Raw genomic sequence first — 19,663 nt, 5'->3', positions numbered from 1 at the left:
CAAAACAATCGGTTATTTAAAAAATAAATAAAGACAATTTTTTTAACCTCAAATGCTCAGTTAGGGTATGTCGAAAAACTCCCATCTTCACTTTTAAAAAATAAAGGTGCTTCAAAAGGTTCTTCAAGCGATGCTATAGAAGAACCATTTTTGGTTCCACAAAGAACCATTTCTTCCTTACTTTTCTAGAACCTGAAGAACCTTATTTGCCACAAAGAACCTTTTGTGAAACAGAAAGGTTCTTCAGATGTTTAAGGTTCTTTATGGAGCCATTTAGACAAAAAGGTTCTTCTATGGCATTGCAAAGCACCTTTATTTTTAAGAGTGTTGTTTGCTTCTCCAACTTCAAATTGCCCTACATAGCTGTTTTACCTTTTTTTGTAAAGGGCGTTTGATCTTTGCATGTTCACTTTGTAAACACTGGGTTGGTACTTCTGCAGCAATGCAGGGCGATTTTGAAGTTGGAGGAGAAAATAAGAAAATTAAATAGTTTTTCGACATACCCTAACTGTCTTGAGCCGGAATACACAGAGTTCAAGCAGAGCTAGACAAGACGAGCATTTGAGGTAAAAATGTATATAAATTGTCGATTTTTTTTTTTTTTTTAGAAAATAACCGATCATTTTGCTAGATAAGACCCTTCTTCATTGGCTAGGAAAATTTAGAGCCCTTTGAAGCTGCATTTAAACTGCATTTTGGAAGTTCAAACTCTGTAAAAGTCCACTATATGGAAAAAAAAAAACATCAAAAAACATAATTTCTTTACAACTGAAGAAAGAAAGGAAGATCTTGGATGACAAGTAAATTATCTGTAAATTTTTGTCCGTTAAGTGAACCTCTCCTTTAAGTTGGTGCTTCTTGGTTCTTGGTCAGAAGAAACTGCAAAGTGGGAAAAACCTTATGCTGATGGCCGGGGAATCCAAGACAAGAAAGAATGCATACATTTATTACGGTTCTATTATTTGGAAACATTTAACAGATATGAGATGAAAAATTCCCAGTTTTTCTACAAACTGATTTCATGCATCTGGGCAAGCTTGCTTTTCAGTAAATGTCAAAAGTGACCTACTATGCCCCTTTTTACAATATATAACATAATCTCAGGTGTCCCCACGCTGTTTTCGTGCATGGCTTTTTAAATGGAAATGAGCTGCTGCTCCCTGCCCCTTTTCCAGAATAGGACTGTGTTTTCACAACTCGTGCCTCAGATACTCTGCCAAAAAACATCTGTTTGGTTTTAATTATCGTAAATCATGTGTTTTAAACCCTGTTAGTTTAAATATCTAATATACAATTTTTCTGAGTGCACACATCCGAAGCACACGCACAGAAAGCAGCTGTCACGCGGCATGTGAGTACTTTCATGTCTTATTGCACTTAAACTGTCATAAACTGTCAATACACACAAGTTTATATTAAAAACACACAAGTTGCAAAAACAGTAGGTTATGTATGTGAAGGTAAAGCAGCAGCGTAATATACAGTAAATAAATCAATAAATCCACTGCTCTCTTGTCTCCACTGAGGCTGGGACTCGAAATAGTGTTCTGCGCTCGTCTGTGCAGTCAAAGACAGAACGGTTAGCATGCTTTGCTCGAACTGGTACACTATTGTCGCTTGCAAAAACAAAATGGTGGTGCTGTGGGTGGAAACGTGCAGATTACGAGGTAATATTATAATTAGATCCCCTTTCGACGTCACGGGGAGAGGGAAATCTGAGCAGCTTGTTTTTTTTCACCTGGTCAGTCAAAGGGCATTCATGCATTCATTTATCCATTGAATCACTGGTCAGTGAACTCACCTTCAGTTGCATAATATGAAACAGTTGTGTAAACATGATTTCAAACTCTTCTGTCAGGGCTTTTAATTTGTAGCAACTTGTGGTTGAGATGTTTTCATCTCATGTCATTCCAGGACCAAATGGGAGTACATTTATGGTCAGAGTGATAAAAAAGCCTGCAGAGACACTGTCAACCTTTTCAGGAGATGTTTGTGCAAGATTTCTTTTAAACATAACACATATGTTTCCATGGAGGCTTTAGACAAACAGTTCAAATGCCATAAACAACAGAAACGTCTTCCATAAGTCAAAAATACACTATTCTATCAGGATAAGCTGTCTTGTTTTACATTACCAGTTCTGATTTTGTCAGATATTTGGTTAATTTCTCTATTAAAGAATCTTTACTTGTATGATTGGAAACAGCATTTCTAGGGTGTTTCCAAGATGACCGACTGATTTTTATCAAACTTCATGATGTTGCGTAATAGGAATGAATGATTTTCTGGTTGCAGTCAAGTGAGGTCACAATTGACAAATATAAACTCGCAATTTTGAGAAAAAGTCACAATTGTTAGATACAAACTCACAATTTTGAGGAAAAAGTCACAATTCACAGATATAAACTTATAATTCTGAGAAAAAAGTCACAATTGTTTGATACAAACTCGCAATTTTGAGAAAAAAGTCACAATTGATAGATACAAACTCACAATTCTGAGAAAAAAAGTCACAATTCACAGATATAAACGTGTAATTCTGAGAAAAAAGTCACAATTGATAGATACAAACTCACTATTCTGAGAAAAGTCACAATTCCCAGATACAAACTTATAATTCTGAGAAAAAAAGTCAAAATTCACAGATACAAACACATAATTCTGAAAAAAAGTCACAATTGTTAGATACAAACTCGCAATTCTAAGAAAAACTCACAATTGTTAGATACAAACTTGCAATTCTGATAAAAAAGTCACAATTGACAGATAAAAACTCAAAGGCCAAAATTGTGAGTTTATACTGTATCTCGCAATTCTGACTTTATTTCACGGAATTGTAGATTTTAAAGTAAATTCTGACTATAACTTTTAATTGCAAGTTTATATCACGCAATTCTGAGAAAAAAAGTCAGAAATGTGAGATAAAAAAATCGCAATTACCTTTTTAAATGTTTTAATCAGTGGTGGAAATGATTCACTGTTTCTTGAGCAGTGAATCAGCAGATTAGAATGATTTCTGAAGGATCTTGTGACACTAAAGACTACAGTAATGGTTTTATTATAGTAAAATGACCATTTACCATTTGTACAGCTATAGTTATACTACAAATACCATGGTTAGACTACGCTCGGTGTCTTAAAACCATGGTTAATTTGTAGTTACCGTGGTTTAACTATATGTGTTTGGTTTTATTTGTAGCAAAACCATAGCTAATTTTCATAAGGGAATGGCTTGATGAATCCTTTTCTAGTCCTTCTATTCTCCTTCCTGTCCGCAACTTACTCTTTCTCTCTTCCTCACTCGTCACCTTCATGCGAAAAGTGTTTCACATTCACACACAGAATTCCGGTTCCTGCATACTAATCTCGCAGAACGTCACTTCACCTCGTCCGGCTCATGTTCGGCTGACGGAGCTTTGACAACGTGCTGGATTCCACATCAACACGATGCTCCACTGAACCAGTTCCTGTTTGCCGGGACACTGTATGGTGAACGCTGTGTGGCGGCGAGACTACCTTATCCTCAGGGAAACTCAGTGACTCAGCGTTGCTGCTCAGGTAGACGTGAGTGTGTGTTTGTTGACGGTGTGAATGGTAATGGTTGTTTCAATCAGTCAGCAGTGTCGGTGACGTGCCTTCAGACCATGCCTGTGTCTGCAGACTGTTGGTTCGCTGATGTGTCTTGTTTGTTGTGTTACAGTGTCTGGGAGAAATAACGAAGCCTTTCATAGGGGTCACTCAGGTCATCTGTAAAGTCACCAATAAATAGCATTGAGTCTACAGTATTAAAAACTCAAGACTTGCACACAGTATGCCAATTAAAGAATGAAAATGGGCTAAATTAATATTATTCCAATGTTTTTTTTTGTTTTGTAATCCAGTACCGTGGTTTTCCATTTGATTCCATTCCAATTTCACAAAGGGACAATCAACACAAAGCTTATCTAAAACTCACTGCCTTTTCGTGACATGATCACACTTCTTGTCTCTAACATTAACTGTTTGATATGAGAAACATAGAAAACTTCTCAACCCCATAGAAGATGAATCAAAAAGAAATCAAAAGAAAAATTTCCCTTAATAAGACAAACAAAAGAGAATAGTTTGTATCAATGGCAAATAGACAAATGACAGTGGAAAAACACTTAAAAGAAGTGGCACAATTCCATGCAATATCCTGAAAAAACTGATGGGTTGCTCAGTTGCTCCTGTCTAGACTGCGGGCCGGAGGTCTGCTAGTCACATAGATTTCACACCAGACTTTGACTGTTGGTCTGTTCACTTTTGTAGCTTACTCTTCCACAGATCAGGTTTTCTTACATGTTATGTCAGTTCAGGCATATTCAATAACAATTGAAGAAATTAAGCTTTCATCCACAAACACAGTGGAAATTAGTTTAGATTTACACTGCTGTTCAAAAGTTTGGGATAAGTAAGATTTTTTATGTTTTTTAAAAAAGTATTTTCTGCTCATCAAGGATGCATTTATTTAATTAAAAATACAGAAAAAAACTGTGATATTGTAAAATATTTTTGCAATTAAAAATAGTCATTTTCGATTTTAATATACTTTAAAATAGAATTTATCCCTGCGATGCAAAGCTGAATTTTCAGCATCAACCATCATTACTCCAATATTCAGTGTCAAATGATCATTCAGAAATTATTCTAATATACTGATTCATTATCAATGTTGGAAACAGTTGTGCTGCTTAATATTATATATTTTTTGGAACCTGTGATACTTTTTTTAGGATTCTTTGATGAATAAAATGTTAAAAAAGAACAGCGTTTATTTAAAATAGATTTTTTAAAGATCGTCTAAAGTTTGGGCTCAGTACATTTTTTCTTTCTTTTTTTGTTTGAAAGAAATTGATACTTTTATTCAACAAGAATGTGTTAAGTTGATTAAAAATTGATATTAAAGACTTTAAATAAATGCTGTTCTTTTCAACTTTTTATTTATCAAAGAATCCACAGGCTCCAAAAAATATTAAGCAGCACAACTGTTTCCAACGCTGACAATAAATCAGCATATTAGAATGATTTTTGAAGGTTTGTGTGACACTGAAGACTGGAGTAATGGCTAAAGAAAATTCAGCTTTGCGTCACAGAAATAAATTATATTTTAAAGTATATTAAAATAGAAAACTGTTATATTAATATTTTAGAATATTACTGTTTTTTCTGTATTTTTGATCAAATAAACAGAACATTATTGAGCATAACAGACTTCTTTAAAAAACATTAAAAAATCGTTCCAAACTTTTGAACAGCAGTGTATATTCTTACAGACATTTTGCTTATGCAAAAGTAATAAGAGAAGGTTAGGGTTATGAATCACATAATCAACTATGCACACTGATATACACTAGCTGGAACTGGGAGCTAAAATGATTATGAAATGCCAGTTTCCATGGTAAGGTGCTTGCAAGACTACAGGTTTTAGCCAGCACACCTTAGTAAAGTCTAAACAGTGTCTGGAAAATGGCAGGGCAGGGTGGGATTTGAACACACACACACACACACACACACTGCAGGTGCAAGTAGTGAAACAGCTGCCTCTACAAGAGGTGCTGTTTGCTAAGGTGTCTGACTGGTTTTTTTTTCAATCTCATATGTCCACTAAAATGTCTGAACAACACTGTGTTCCACAGCAGTTTTGTTCTCTACTGAACCCACCATAGTGAAATACTCTTTATATTTGCACAGAAATGCAATCTTAACCACACATCACAGCAAAAAAATATTTTTATGATTCATTTGTCTTTAGGACTAGAATTGGAATATGCCTATATGGCAAGGTACAGGAGCTTAAAGGGATAGTTCACCCAAAATCAATATTCTGGTATCAACTACTCACTCTCATGTCATTCCAAACCTGCAAGACCTTCATCCATCTTAAAAACACAAATTAAGATATTTTTGATTTTTGAATCCGAGAGCAATGCAACTGTGTCAATCTTCTATTTATTTTAATAATGTCCTTACTACCTTTTTGGGCCTAGGACATTTGGGCCTAACATTTTTAATTGCATTGCTGTCTGTGCAGGGTCAGAAAGCTCGCAGATTTGATCACAAATATTTTAATTTGTGTTCCGAAGATAACAAAGGACTTACAGTTTTGGAACGACACGAGGGTGAGCAATTAATGATAGAAAATAACACTCAATAATAACACTCAATAATTTTGCATATTGCTTAGTATATTTTAAAGGGGTCACTGGATGCAAAACGAACTTTTACATGTTGTTTGCCCATTAATGTGTGTTGGCAGTTTGTGTACACAACCACCCTACAATGATAAAAATCCCCCAAGTGGAATTTTTTTAATCTTTAAAAGTAACATCCCCTTTTTAAAATCAGGTCATTCTCAGCTTCTTGTCAGTGTGATGAAACACAGTTGATTGACATTCACACTGGATGTAATAATGAACATAGCAGTCATCATTTACTCCCGACATCTGAGCTGCTTAAGAGGCAGATACAACGTTACTTTCATTTTTAAAAGGAAAACGCCGATCCCGATCTACATATGCATCTATGTTCGTGTGAATCATTCGTGATGCAGCTTCACCCACAGCAGAAGTGAGTATAAGGGTTTTTTATGCATCTTTGCAAATGGCCTTTCTTAATAATGTGCTTGTTGGCAAGTTTCGCCAATAAACGCGGCTAAATGCAGCTAAATGCAGCTAAACGCGGCTAAAGTAAACATTAAGGCTCATCATCCCAGGCAGAGAAGGGGCGGGGCGAGCAGAGCTCATTTGCATTTAAAGGGCCCATGCAATAAAATGAGCTGATATTTTGCAGAGCTGATTTTGACAAGGTAAAAGGGTGTTTTTTTTACACTACTATTGAGAATTTTTAACCAAAGTATATTATAGACTTTTCATTAAGACCCTAAAGAATCATATGAACTTGTGGAAAATGGACATCCGATGACCCCTTTAAAGTTTGCTTTTTTATGATAAACAAGTTGGATATTGTGTTTGGTTTAAACCAGTTGAGAACCACTGGCTGAGAAAAACATTCTTTAAAATACACTAAAGGTAAACAATACATATATTATATTGGCCCAATTTTGCCAAGAATGTACAGTTCTGAGTCAACTTTAGAATATTGCCGGAAGTAGTAAATCATCCGCTACTTTTCTGTTTTAGGAATACAGTGAATTTGGACATACTACTCTTTCCACATACTCACCTACTATATGTGACCCTTGACCACAAAATGAGTCTTATGTCGCATTGTAGCAATAGCCAAAAACACATTGTATGGGTCAAAATTATAGATTTTTCTTTTATGCCAAAAATCATTATGATATTAAATAAATCTTCATGTTCCATGAAGATATTTTGTAAATTTCCTACCATAAATATATCAAAACTTATTTTTTGATTAATAATATGTATTGCTAAGAATTTCATTTGGACAACTTTAAATGCAATTTTTTCAGTATTTTGATTTTTTGCACCCTCAGATTCAAGATTTTCAAATAGTTTTATCTCAGCCAAATATTGTCCTATTCTAACAAACCTGACCATTATGACTGGTTCTGTGGTCCTGGGTCACATATAGTAGGGAAGCATGAGATTTTGGATGCATGCCCATGAGACCACTTGGTTAAAAGTCATTGCAATAGTGATCCAAAAAAAAAAGTGTAGGATGCAATGGCTTTGGTTTGTACGTGCAGTTCCAAATACTTTTCAGGGCCACTGTGTTGTTATATACAGACAAAGCAATTAACTCTATCTATATATACTCATTTTCAGGGGCGTAGCAACCATTATAACTTTTAGAGATGTCTATGTTTGTCCCCTCACGTTTTGACTCATGCATTCAAGTCTTCCCACACACATTTTTCAAATATTTCATACACCCTTATTTTAATTTGCAATAGAAACCTAATCCAATGCAACATGAATTTCATCATTATATCTTCCGGATATCGCAATGTCATAAAAGTAAATACTATATGTGATGAAAATTTTTTCTTTGTTAGTGATGATGACTGCGGTCTCTCTATTTGGCAACATCCAGACATCCAGGTCCTTTTGCCCAAACCAGGCCACAGTTTCCTGCCCAGGCGATGTTGATTTAGTGGGTGATGATAGTATGACCTGACCATTTGCTGTTAGTAATAGCGGCCTCTGTTCTCCAAATGTACAGACACACACGCACAAGGTTCGGTTGAAAGAGACATGCCTAAAATGGGCAAGCATTTTCTCTGCTAGCCAAGAGCAAAAATGTCCTAAGTCATCCCATCCAACTAAAAGCAAGTTAATGAATGCAGTCGTTCTGCTGTTTTCTTGCTTTATCATGTCATCTAGTTAAAGTTTTATTAGTGCTTATCATTTCAAATAACCTGTTTTAGTCAATTTGATTTCTACGTCCAATCACGAAAACATAATTTAGGCTTGAGTTGAAAATTAAAACATATTAGGGCTGCCCATAAAAGATTAAGAGGCTTATGGCAACACAAAGTAAGATTATGATTATCTAAAAATCTTACCTCATTAACTATAAATTCTTATATCTAGTCTTAGCTTTTCGTCATTTACAGTAATTTCAGGAGTATGTCATTTCTACAGTTTCTGAAGATAACGTACATAACCCAAACAGCTGTGCATTTGTGGTGTTGACGCCCTTGTATTTCAGCTTTCAGACTAGATCCTGATCCTTGCTCATAAAAACTTCAGCGAGAACAAAATCCAAAGGATAGCAAACATTTATTTAAACCTAATGAAGGAGCATCAGACTCCAGCGGACATGAAACACTTGCTCCTTGAAGTAAACCTTCAAAAAGCACATTTTCTCTGATAAACAGCCAGTCTTCGTAAAAGCCTAATTGGAAATAAGCAAATATTAACTTACGGACCACACAAAATGTTTGGAAGTAAGGTTTAGACATCCGAATATCATCTGGCCAAAAACAAGAAACAATCTGTACCTAACACATTAATCTAATAGTGAAAACAAGTACTTACAGCACATTAACATAAAGGACAGTCTCCCTGCATAAAGCTGCTTTCTCAAGAGTCCAATGGCTCGCTCTGAAACTCTTTAAAGTCACAGATCACTCACAGCTATAATCTTTGTGTTAACAGCTTTGAACTTTTAACTCTTAGACAACCAGCACCCAAACAATATCAGTGGGCCCCACTATGAATATTGCTTTTCAATTCTTTCATTTAATTTTAAAAAGCAGCATTTTGATTTCTGATCTTAAACAAGTGCATTAAAGTGCTATGTTTTACTACTGTAATTCTTGAGTGGATATTTCTCATTGTAAATAGTTTTTTCTTGTCTACTATCATTCAAACATTTAGGTGTAGGTAATAGCTATTGATTAATTGATTCTATTTTAATTTACTCAACCCCATGTCACCCAAGATGTTCATGTCTTTCTTTCTTCAGTTGAAAAAAAAAAAGATTTTTGAGGAAAAACATTCAAGGATTTTTCTCCATATTTTGGACTTAAATGGGGATCAATGGGTTAAAGGTCCAAATTGCAGTTTCAATGCAGCTCCAAAGGGCTCTAAACGATCCCAGCCAAGGAATAAGGGTCTTATCTAGTGAAACAATTGTGATGCCTTTAGTGCAAAGACTGAAGCTGATGATCAATGGACTTTTCTGCAGGACAGTCATCCCAAAGTATACATCCAAAATTTACTTATGCTTGGTTCAGGGATCAGTTATGGAATGTACTTGAGTGGCCTGTTCAGTCTCCAGGTTTAATTTTCATTGAAAACATTTGGTTGAATTTGAAGAAAGCAGTGGCAAAGTGAAAACCAAAGATTATCAGTGATCTGAAAGCTTTTCCAGGCGAGGAATGGGCCAATATTAGTGTAGAGAGCTGACAGAAGCTTCTAAGAATTAACAGGCAGCGTTTATTGGCAGTTTTAAAGAATAAAAGATTCTGCACAAAATTTGACTTTTAGGGGTTGAATAATTTTGAACATGAACTATATATATATATATATATATATATATATATATATATCCCTAACCCATTTACAAACTACAAATTCTTCCACAGAATTTCACAAGATGTTGCATTGTACCTGTTGTATTGTCATTGCTATTAATTCCTTACAAACGATGACTATACATGTATTTTAGACTTTTGCAGCTGTTGTTATTCTCACATTCTAACATGTCATGTGACTCATGTCATGTGACTCATGTCATAATAAAATTGCTTGAGAAACAAAGCCGTCTCTCAGTGTTTGTTAGAACTGTTGCTATTGTTATTGTGAAATAGCTTGGCCTGAGTGGGACAAATCCTACCATTAAAAAAAGGTATCAGATGGTTTTACTACAGTGTCTTGGTATTTAACATGGTGCTGAATGAGAACCATGTGCATGCATGCATGCAAGTACTCCATAGAACACAATAAAATAGTACTATATCTAAAAAATTATGCACTTTTTCCTTCAAAACCTAGACTCAAATACACTGCCCGTCACTGGTTTTCTCCCTAGTGCCAGGCTAGTTTTTGGAGAACGTCAATTGTGCATTCCAGTGTCATTTTCCTGGTAATACTCTCACAGGTCACTCTAAGTCCAATGAATGCCTTGGAATTGCAAATGTAGTTGGCTTTTGTTGCAGAGCATATTTGCGTTGAGTGATAACTGCATCTCATGAGAGCCACCAGCATGTTGAAAACAAAGGTTTTTAAACAAGACAAAGTATTTAACATTGGCCTGTCTGCTGGGTTCAGTTGGGTTCAAGATCTCACCACAGCGTCATCACAGTATTTTAGGACACCAAACCGTTCAGATGCGGCATATTCACTTCACACACTTTCAAAATGAGGGCGGTTATTAACCACACCCTGGACTCTCCTTTTAACACAGGAACTCCAGAAAGACTAAAAAGGTGAAGTGCAAACACCAGTCAACTGTGGGGTGAAACTTTCTCTCGTTGGGAGCCGAGTCATTTCTGCTGTCCTCCGCATGACTCAGACTCTGTCTGCCTGTCGGAGGCGTAGAGTTGGTGCTAATTAAGGTATTTCCCAGCAACCATAACTCCTGTTTTGGGAGGGATATCTGCGGGGACTTGTTTGGCAGCTTGCATGAGCACATTACCAGAAACTGTTCATAGCTGGATGCTCAGTGGTAGTTTTTATCTTCATAAAACTGTTTAAAAACTGTGTGCAGTATTTAAGAGGACGGTCCGTGTACGTTTTATTCATTTCATTTTCAATTTGAAACGAAATAAGCCTAAATAAGAAAACGGCTCCTTTATTCGTTTTTTCATTTGTTTAGAAAACGAAAAAACAAGATTTTGGCTCGATTTTTCGTTTTTTTTTTGGTTCACGGGTAGAAAACTATGGAAGCCCATTTCCGCCAAGTCAGAAAAAATCCATGCCTTAAAAAGTCGAAATTATGACACACTTAAGTCATAATTACGAGATAAAAAGTCGAAATTATGACCTACTATGTCAAAATTATGACTTTAAAAGTCGAAATTATGACTTAAAAAGTCGAAATTATGACTTAAAAAGTCGAAATTATGAGATAAAAAGTCGAAATTATGACTTAAACACTTGACGCCTTCCGTTTTGAATCAGATGATTCGCCATACGCCTTTGAAGTTCCATTTCCAGGAGTGTTCTAATGATAAACGGGACATTCCGGAATGAATTACCTTGGCTTAAAACAATTTGGAGGTCCAAGTTCACTACACACCTTATTAGTTAATGATATTGTGGCACGTTAAGCGTTTTCTTGGGGTAGAATGGGGCTTGTAAGTTAAACGTGGAAAAACGGCAATCATATTATTTATATATATATATATATATATATATATATATATATAGTACAAATTAATGTGAAAGCATAATGTCTAAGATTGTGTTGAAATTAAAAATGAATGCATTTTGAAAATATTTCAATTCTAATCAATTATTTAAAAATACTGAGCAAATGCGAACAATGGATGGCATCACCGGTCCAGATTTGGTTAACCAATCGGCGTAAAGGGGCGTCTCGTGACCGCCCACATGTGCAAAACAAATTTTGAAGTTGTTTATCCATTTTCTACCAGTGAACCAATAAACAAAAAATCAAGCCAAAGTCTCGTTTTTCGTTCTCTGAACAAATGAAAAAACGAATAAATGAGCCGTTTTCTTATTTCTGCTTATTTCGTTTCAAATTGAAAATGAAATGAATAAAACGTACAAGGACCGAGAACCTACACTTAACCTAAAGAACATCAGTCGTGACAGATTTGTTCTCGGCTTGCTCACACAATTGTATAAATATCACTTAGTGCAAAATGTAGATACATTTCTGCGAGTTTTCCTGTCAGTTATCATCTTTTTTGATGGAATCAGTTAAAATTAAAGGGACAGTTCACCCAGAAACGAAAACTACCCCATGATTTATTCATCCTCAAACCATCCTAGATGACATATATATATATGACTTTCTTCTTTTAGGCAAAGGCATTAGGAGTTATATTTAAAAAGGCCCTGGCTTTTCCAAGCTTTATAATGGAAGTGAATGTATGGTGAGATTTTGAAGTCCAATAAAGTGCATCCATCCATCATAAAAAGTACTCCACATGGCTCCAGGGGATTAATAAAGCCCTTCTGAAGCAAATCCATACATTTGTGTAAAAAATATCCATATTTAAAACTTAATAAACCATAGAGAGCAAATCATTCCAGCAAATGGCGTTGTAAGTCAACACAGATTTGTTTAGGAGAAAAAACAAATGACTCACTCTTTGTGATGATTTCATGATTTAATGATTTCATTAAATCATTCATTTAACCAATTTGTTCAAAAACAGTAACTCATACAAAAACAAAACAAGTGAATGGCATTATGAGTAACTCACTGAATCAAACATTAAACCGATTTGTTCAGAAACAATGATTCATTCAGGAGCGACTATGTTGTCTATTGACTTCATTTTAGTTGGAGAATCAAATACAACTCAACTAACACTAGTTTAGTCTAAAATTAGTGCTGGGCAATGATTAATTGTAATTAATCACATTTAAAATAAAGGTTTTTGTAAACATAATATATGTGTGTGTACTGTGAATATTTATTATTTATACTGTATATAAACAAAAATGCATGTATATATTAAATATATTTAAACATCATATAAATTGTATGAATAGAAATATATACATGTAATTGTTTTAAAATATATATACTGTATGTGTGTGTCTTTACATATATATATACATATATATATAAATATATATATATATATATATATATATATATATATATATATATATATATATATATAAACAAAAACTTATTTTGAATGCGATTAATTATCTAAAATATAAGTTAACCAGTATTAACCTCTTGTTTATTAAACCGTGTATAAAACCAATTTGTTCTGTAATGATGAAATGGGTTAGTTTATGATATAGAGCCCACAGGTGCTGTGTTGTGTGTGTATCACTCCCGCTTTCTAAAGGAAGTGAGTCTTACATAACCTAATAAGCAGACTGAGTGCAAACAAGTCTGGTTTTGTTAGACGAGAGCCAAGGGAGGAAATAAATACTTTCCGTCTCTTCATGGTTGTTTAAAGCATACAGTATGTGTGCATACAGAGAGCGATGGTCAGACCTCAGACTGCGACAACATTGGCTAAGACTGTAAACTAGGCAGGACGAGGCTGACCAAATAAGCCTGCTGTTTAATGTGGTTTTGCGAGGTACAGTTTGTTTCCCTGGCCAAACACAGAGCCAGGGAAGAGACACGGGAAGCGCCACGAGATTTCCAGGTGTGACATCATCGTGGGTCGGTGCCGTAAAACTACCAAGAAGAATATTTAACCATTGAACGTCTCAAGGGAACATTCGGTATGCATGGTAGTACATTATAAAACTGACTATGAGAGGTTGTAGACTAAACATCAAGTGTCATGTGAAGGCGTCTGCATGTAATGCATTGACTCAACAGCTTGCTACTATTTTCATCTATAAACAGTATTTTCCATCAACCATATTTCTCCCACGTTGAACAAGTAGCTATGTGCAGCACTACATTAATATCACAACAGAACTAATAAGGGTCATGACAGAAAACAGTACCTTTTGTGCAATAAATTAATCACTTTATTTGAAACAATATTCAACTTAAACTTTAGGTATGCCCATTTATCTATTTATCTAAGACAAAAGTTTACATACACCTTGCAGAAACTGCAAAATGTTAATTATTTTACCAAAATAAGAGGGGTCATACAAAATGCATGTTATTTTTTATTTAGTACTGACCTGAATAAGATATTTCACATAAAAATACATTTACATTTAGTCCACAAGAGAAAATAATAGTTGATTTGATAAAAATGACCCTGTTCAAAAATTTACATATTGTTTCTTAATACTGTGTTGTTACCTGAATGATCCACAGCTTTTTTTTTTTTTTTTTTTTTTTGAGTGATAGTTGTTAATGAATCCCTTGTTTGTTCTGAAAAGTTAAACTACCGGCTGTTTTTCAGAAAAATCCTTCAGGTCCCACAAATTCTTTGGTTTTTCAGCATTTTGTGCATTTGAACCTTTTCCAACAATGACTGTATGATTTTGAGATCCATCTTTTCACACTGAGGACAAATGAGGGACTCATATGCAAATATTACAGAACATTAAAGCGCTCACTGATGCTTCAGAAGGAAACACAAATACAAGTGCTGCATGGGGCTGAAAACTTTTTGAATTTGAAGATTAAGGTATATTTTACTATATTTTGCCTTCTGGGAAACATGTAAGCCTCTTCTGTAACTTCTGAATGGCAGTACTAAATGTGAAAAATATGATATTTAGGCAAAATAGAAAAAAAAACTTACAAAACTTCATTCTGTTCAAAAGTCCTAAAGCATTGTTTGTTTGTTTCTTTCTTCTGGAGCATCAATGAGTTGCAGTGAGCATCAACTTTTGTAATAGTTGCATGTGAGTCCCTCAGAACCATGCAGTCATTGATGGAAAGGGTTTAAATACACTAAAATACTGAAAAACGATCGGTCTTATTTAGGTAAAATAATGAACATTTTGCATATTCTGCAAGGTGTATGTAAACTTTTGACCTCAACTATATAGATAGACAGATAGATAATTTCAGGTTAGCTGAATTGCCAGTTCAAATTACTTTTCCTTCGGATGAGACGTTAAACCGAGGTCCTGACTCTCTGTGGTCACAAAAAATCCCATGACACTTCTCGTAAAGAGTAGGGGTGTAACCCCGGTGTCCTGGCCAAATTCCCTCCACTGGCCCTAGTCAATCATGGCCTCCTAATAATCCCCTTCCATTAAAATTGGCTATATCACTCTCTCCTCTCCACCTGTAGCTGGTGTGTGGTGAGCGCACCGGCGCCGTTGTACTGTGGCTGCCGACGCATCATCCAAGTGGATGCCGCATACTGGTGATGGTTGAGGAGAGATCCCCCATATGATTGTAAAGCGCTTTGGGTGTATGGAAATACACAATGAAAGCGCTATACAAATGCATCATTCATCATTCATACTTTTCAAGTTATGTCTGTTATGACTTGAGGAACAAATGAAATGATGGAAGCAAAATCCTGAAATTGCATGTTTATTCTGCCCTTACTTCGTAGAGGAACTGACGGATGATTTCCTCCATGACAAAATCTGTGATGTAAGCTCCAAAGATCTGGAGGTCTGTTTCTGTACTCTTTGTCTTTGAACGCTGCTCTACATTTAAGAAACCCCAAATTTAATGAAGCTAAATGACTGTCTCCAGGTCTTTAACGAGACCCTTGACCGCCACAGTTATGTAACGAGTGTATAAACTAAAACTCCCCAGCCACAAAAGTTCTCTATCCCTTAATCATAGTTGAATAGTACAGGCAGAGACAGATGACCCATGAGATCACAGTATGGATGTCAGAGGTAGCTGGTCTTTGACTTTTAAGAGGACACAAATATGGTTTTATATTTAGAGAAGATTTCTCCATGCCCGCCCTGTTTTTAAGAGGGATCCACCAAATGAACTCATCAAACTCACCAATCCATTACTTACTTTAAGTCAGCAATTTGTGTCTATTTTTATTTCCAGACAAAACATCTAAAAACCAAGCTCATAGACCAACTACGATCAATAACATTCACAGACTGCTGAGCAATACAAGTTTCCTCTGTGTCCAGCAGTGTCTCAGTGATCATGTCTGACAATCAGCAGCTGTGTTGTTTCAGTCCAGCCATGTTAAAGAAAGTATTTGCTCAGAGAACTGCCTGTTCCTCAGGGCTTGAGATCACTGTGGAGATTTATGACTTGAGACGTTGATAAGCAACAAAGACGTTTTTTACAGGTACACTGAGGTCTTCTACTCATTTTACTGTAACCTTAAAAGTTCTGGTTTGAAATAAGCCTTGTACTCTAACTGTGTCAACAACTGTCTCATTTGTCTCTATTTTCAGGAATAAGGAAGAAACGGATTTGAAGCAAATAGGATCATATCCACAAATCCTGCACTTTTCCCGTCATGCGTTTTTTTAAGAAGAAAAACACAGTACATATAATCCCAAAAGATCCATTATCACCTTCCAAGAATGACACAGACATTTGGGCTTTGCCAGATTTGCCAGTCTGCTTTTGATTTGGTAATGGGAAAAACATACTCAGTCTCAACAGTCTGTAAAAAACTGATAAGAGTTTCTCTATTGCTAGCAGCTGATTTGAGATAGTTTAATGTTGATATGCACGTTTGTAAGAACCAAATTCACCCTTAAGCCATTTTTAACTTAAAACCCCATTCCATTATCTATATTGCCATCTCCAGTGAAAAAGTCATCTTGTCTGAATCAGGAGAGAAATATGCACAGGCCTGAAGAAACAGTTTAAAGTTAAAACACCTTAATGATGGATTTTATTCTTATAAACAAACACTTTTCACTACCACTTTCACTATGTTAATTGATGGAATAAAGCCATGTGGATTACTTCGATTATTGTAATGTTTTTATTAGCTGTTTGGACTTTCATTGTGACGGCACCCATTCACTGCACAGGATCCATTGGTGAGCAAATGACATAAATCTAAATTTCTCCAAATCTGTTTTGATCTTGGATCACCTGAGGGTGGGTACATTTTAATATTTGAACTTTTTGAATTTAAAGATTATGGTCAATTTTAATGATTTTGCCTTCTGGGAAACATGTAAGTATCTTCTGTAGCTTCTGAATGGCAGTACTAAATTCTGCCCTTTACTTCGTAGAGGAACTGACGGAACTTTCCTCCATGACAAAATCTGTGATGTAATCTCCAGAGATCTGGAGGTCTGTTTCTGTACTCTCTCTTTGTCTTTGAACACTGCTAAGAAACCCTAAACCTAATGAAGCTAAATGACTGTCTCCAGGTCTTTAACAAAACCCTTGACCGCCACAATTATGTAACGAGTGTATAAACTAAAACTCCCCAGCCACAAAAGTTCTCTATCCCTTAATCATAGTTGAATAGTACAGGCAGAGACAGATGACCCATGAGATCACAGTATATGGATTGCCTTCTGGGAAACATGTAAGTATCTTCTGTAGCTTCTGAATGGCAGTACTAAATGTAAAAAAATATTATACTAAGGAAAAATAAGAAAAATGTACACATCTTCATTCTGTTCAAAAGTTTTCACCCCTGGCTCCTAATGCATTGGTTTTTTTTTCTTCTTCTGGAGCATCAGTGAGCGTTTGAACCTTCTGTAATAGTTGCAAATATGTCTCTCAGTTGTCCTCAGTGTGAAAAATTGAGTCTCAAAATCATACAGTCATTGTTGAAAAGGGTTCAAATACACAAAAATACTGAAAAACCAAAGATTTAGAAGTTCACTACAGAGAAAGAACAAACTAAATCAAGACCACTAAGGAAACTATTTGCACAGATATTAATTGTTGTGTTTGTTAGACATCCCAGATGGCTAATAGCACCCATATTGTCATAAATACCCTGTTATTTACTGTTAATGGGCTAAGGCTCTTTACACAAATGGCTCCCAGTGAAGAAAGTGCTCTTGTTGTTTATTCACTCTCCTGGACCCCCTAGTCTGTTTTGCAAAGGGTAAGTGCTTTAAATGTTGATGTGAAAAACAACTTTCAAAATAAAAGACATGAAATGGCACAATAACGTACAGATGTTCTCCCTTTTTTATATGCATTGATTTACTAAAATAAGTGACTTAAATTGAATGACTTCATGTTATTGATAAATATAGAAACAGCACAGCATTAAGACATTAATCGATAAAAGTGCTTGTTTGAATTAAGACAGCAGCGAAAGTACTTCCCATTTTCATAGTTTTTAAGCTGGATGATTTTTTTTTTTTTTCAACATCTGATGCATTTCATCAAACAACTATATTGCGCCATAATAAACTGAAAACCCATATTAATGAATTAATAATCTGGATATGAGGATGTATCCCTCTAAATTTCCATATCCAATGTCCGTTACCATGGTATTACCTTTATAGGAATATCCATTGTTCTTTCACGGTCATTTTTATGGAAATACCATGCTTTTTCGTTTTCACAAAAATAGGATGAGGAAACCACATAAACAATGCAGAAATCAATGTAAACAAGCTATACTCGTTAACAGGAACTGCTCTCAAACACAGTAAAATGTGTCGATGTGGATCTTTTTCCCCAACATACCAGACATATTACGCTGACCAGGCATGATATAACTTCCATGCACAGCTTGTGTAAGAGCATTTGCAAAAAAATAACAGAGACCGAACAGATGCTTAGTACTGCATTACAAAATTAATTTACAAGCCAGTTTGAAACTACAGCTGCTGTCCAAAATGTTATTTAATCGCTTATTAATATTCCATATTCTGTGACTTATAATTATAAATATTCTTGTGGCAATATGATATGCTTGTGTAAATTCTCAATATACAAGTATTTTATTTCTTTAAATGAGAATCTTCTTTAATTGTATTTAATTTAATTTAATACAATACACCAGCTAACATGTGCATTCCTCCTCAACAACTATTGTCAGACTGTTCATGTCAGTTTGAGATCTTGTAATAAGACATTTCCTGTAAGGTCCCAAAGAGTCAGTCATTTTCTCATCTGGATTTAACAAAATAATGAATATTTACGACAATGCATGCCAAGACATCCACCAAAACACTTACTCACACTGTGTTGTTGCTTTGAAGCAGAGGAACCATTAGTGAGCAAGTGATGTAATGCTACATTTCTCCAAATCTGCATGAAGAAACAAAACTACAAACAAGTTGATAAATTAAATTCATAAATGAAAACAGTCCAGAACAGTTTTAATCAAATATGCCAATGAATTTTGATGTGAGAGGACACGCATTTTTCAACATTTTCACTGGAGGAAGCATTATTATGGATTATGGACTCGTATTTTGACTGGAAGTGAGTGTAGTTTAAAGTTAAAAGGCCTTAATGATGGATTTGTTTCTTACAAACATGCAGATTTTCACTTCAGAAGATGGTAATTGGATTACTTGTGGATCATTGTGATGTTTTTATCAGCTGTTTGAACTCTCATTCTGATGGCACCCATTCACTTCAGAGGATCCATTAGTGAGCAAGTGATATAATGCTACATTTCTCCAAATCTGCATGAAGGAACATAGCCACAAATCTACATTTTGAAATTTTAAGCAAATTTTCATTTTAGAAT

Source organism: Garra rufa, chromosome 6 (genome assembly GCF_049309525.1).
Source record: "Garra rufa chromosome 6, GarRuf1.0, whole genome shotgun sequence".
In the NCBI taxonomy this organism is placed as follows: Eukaryota; Metazoa; Chordata; class Actinopteri; order Cypriniformes; family Cyprinidae; genus Garra; species Garra rufa.
Note: the sequence above shows the minus strand (reverse complement) of the source record.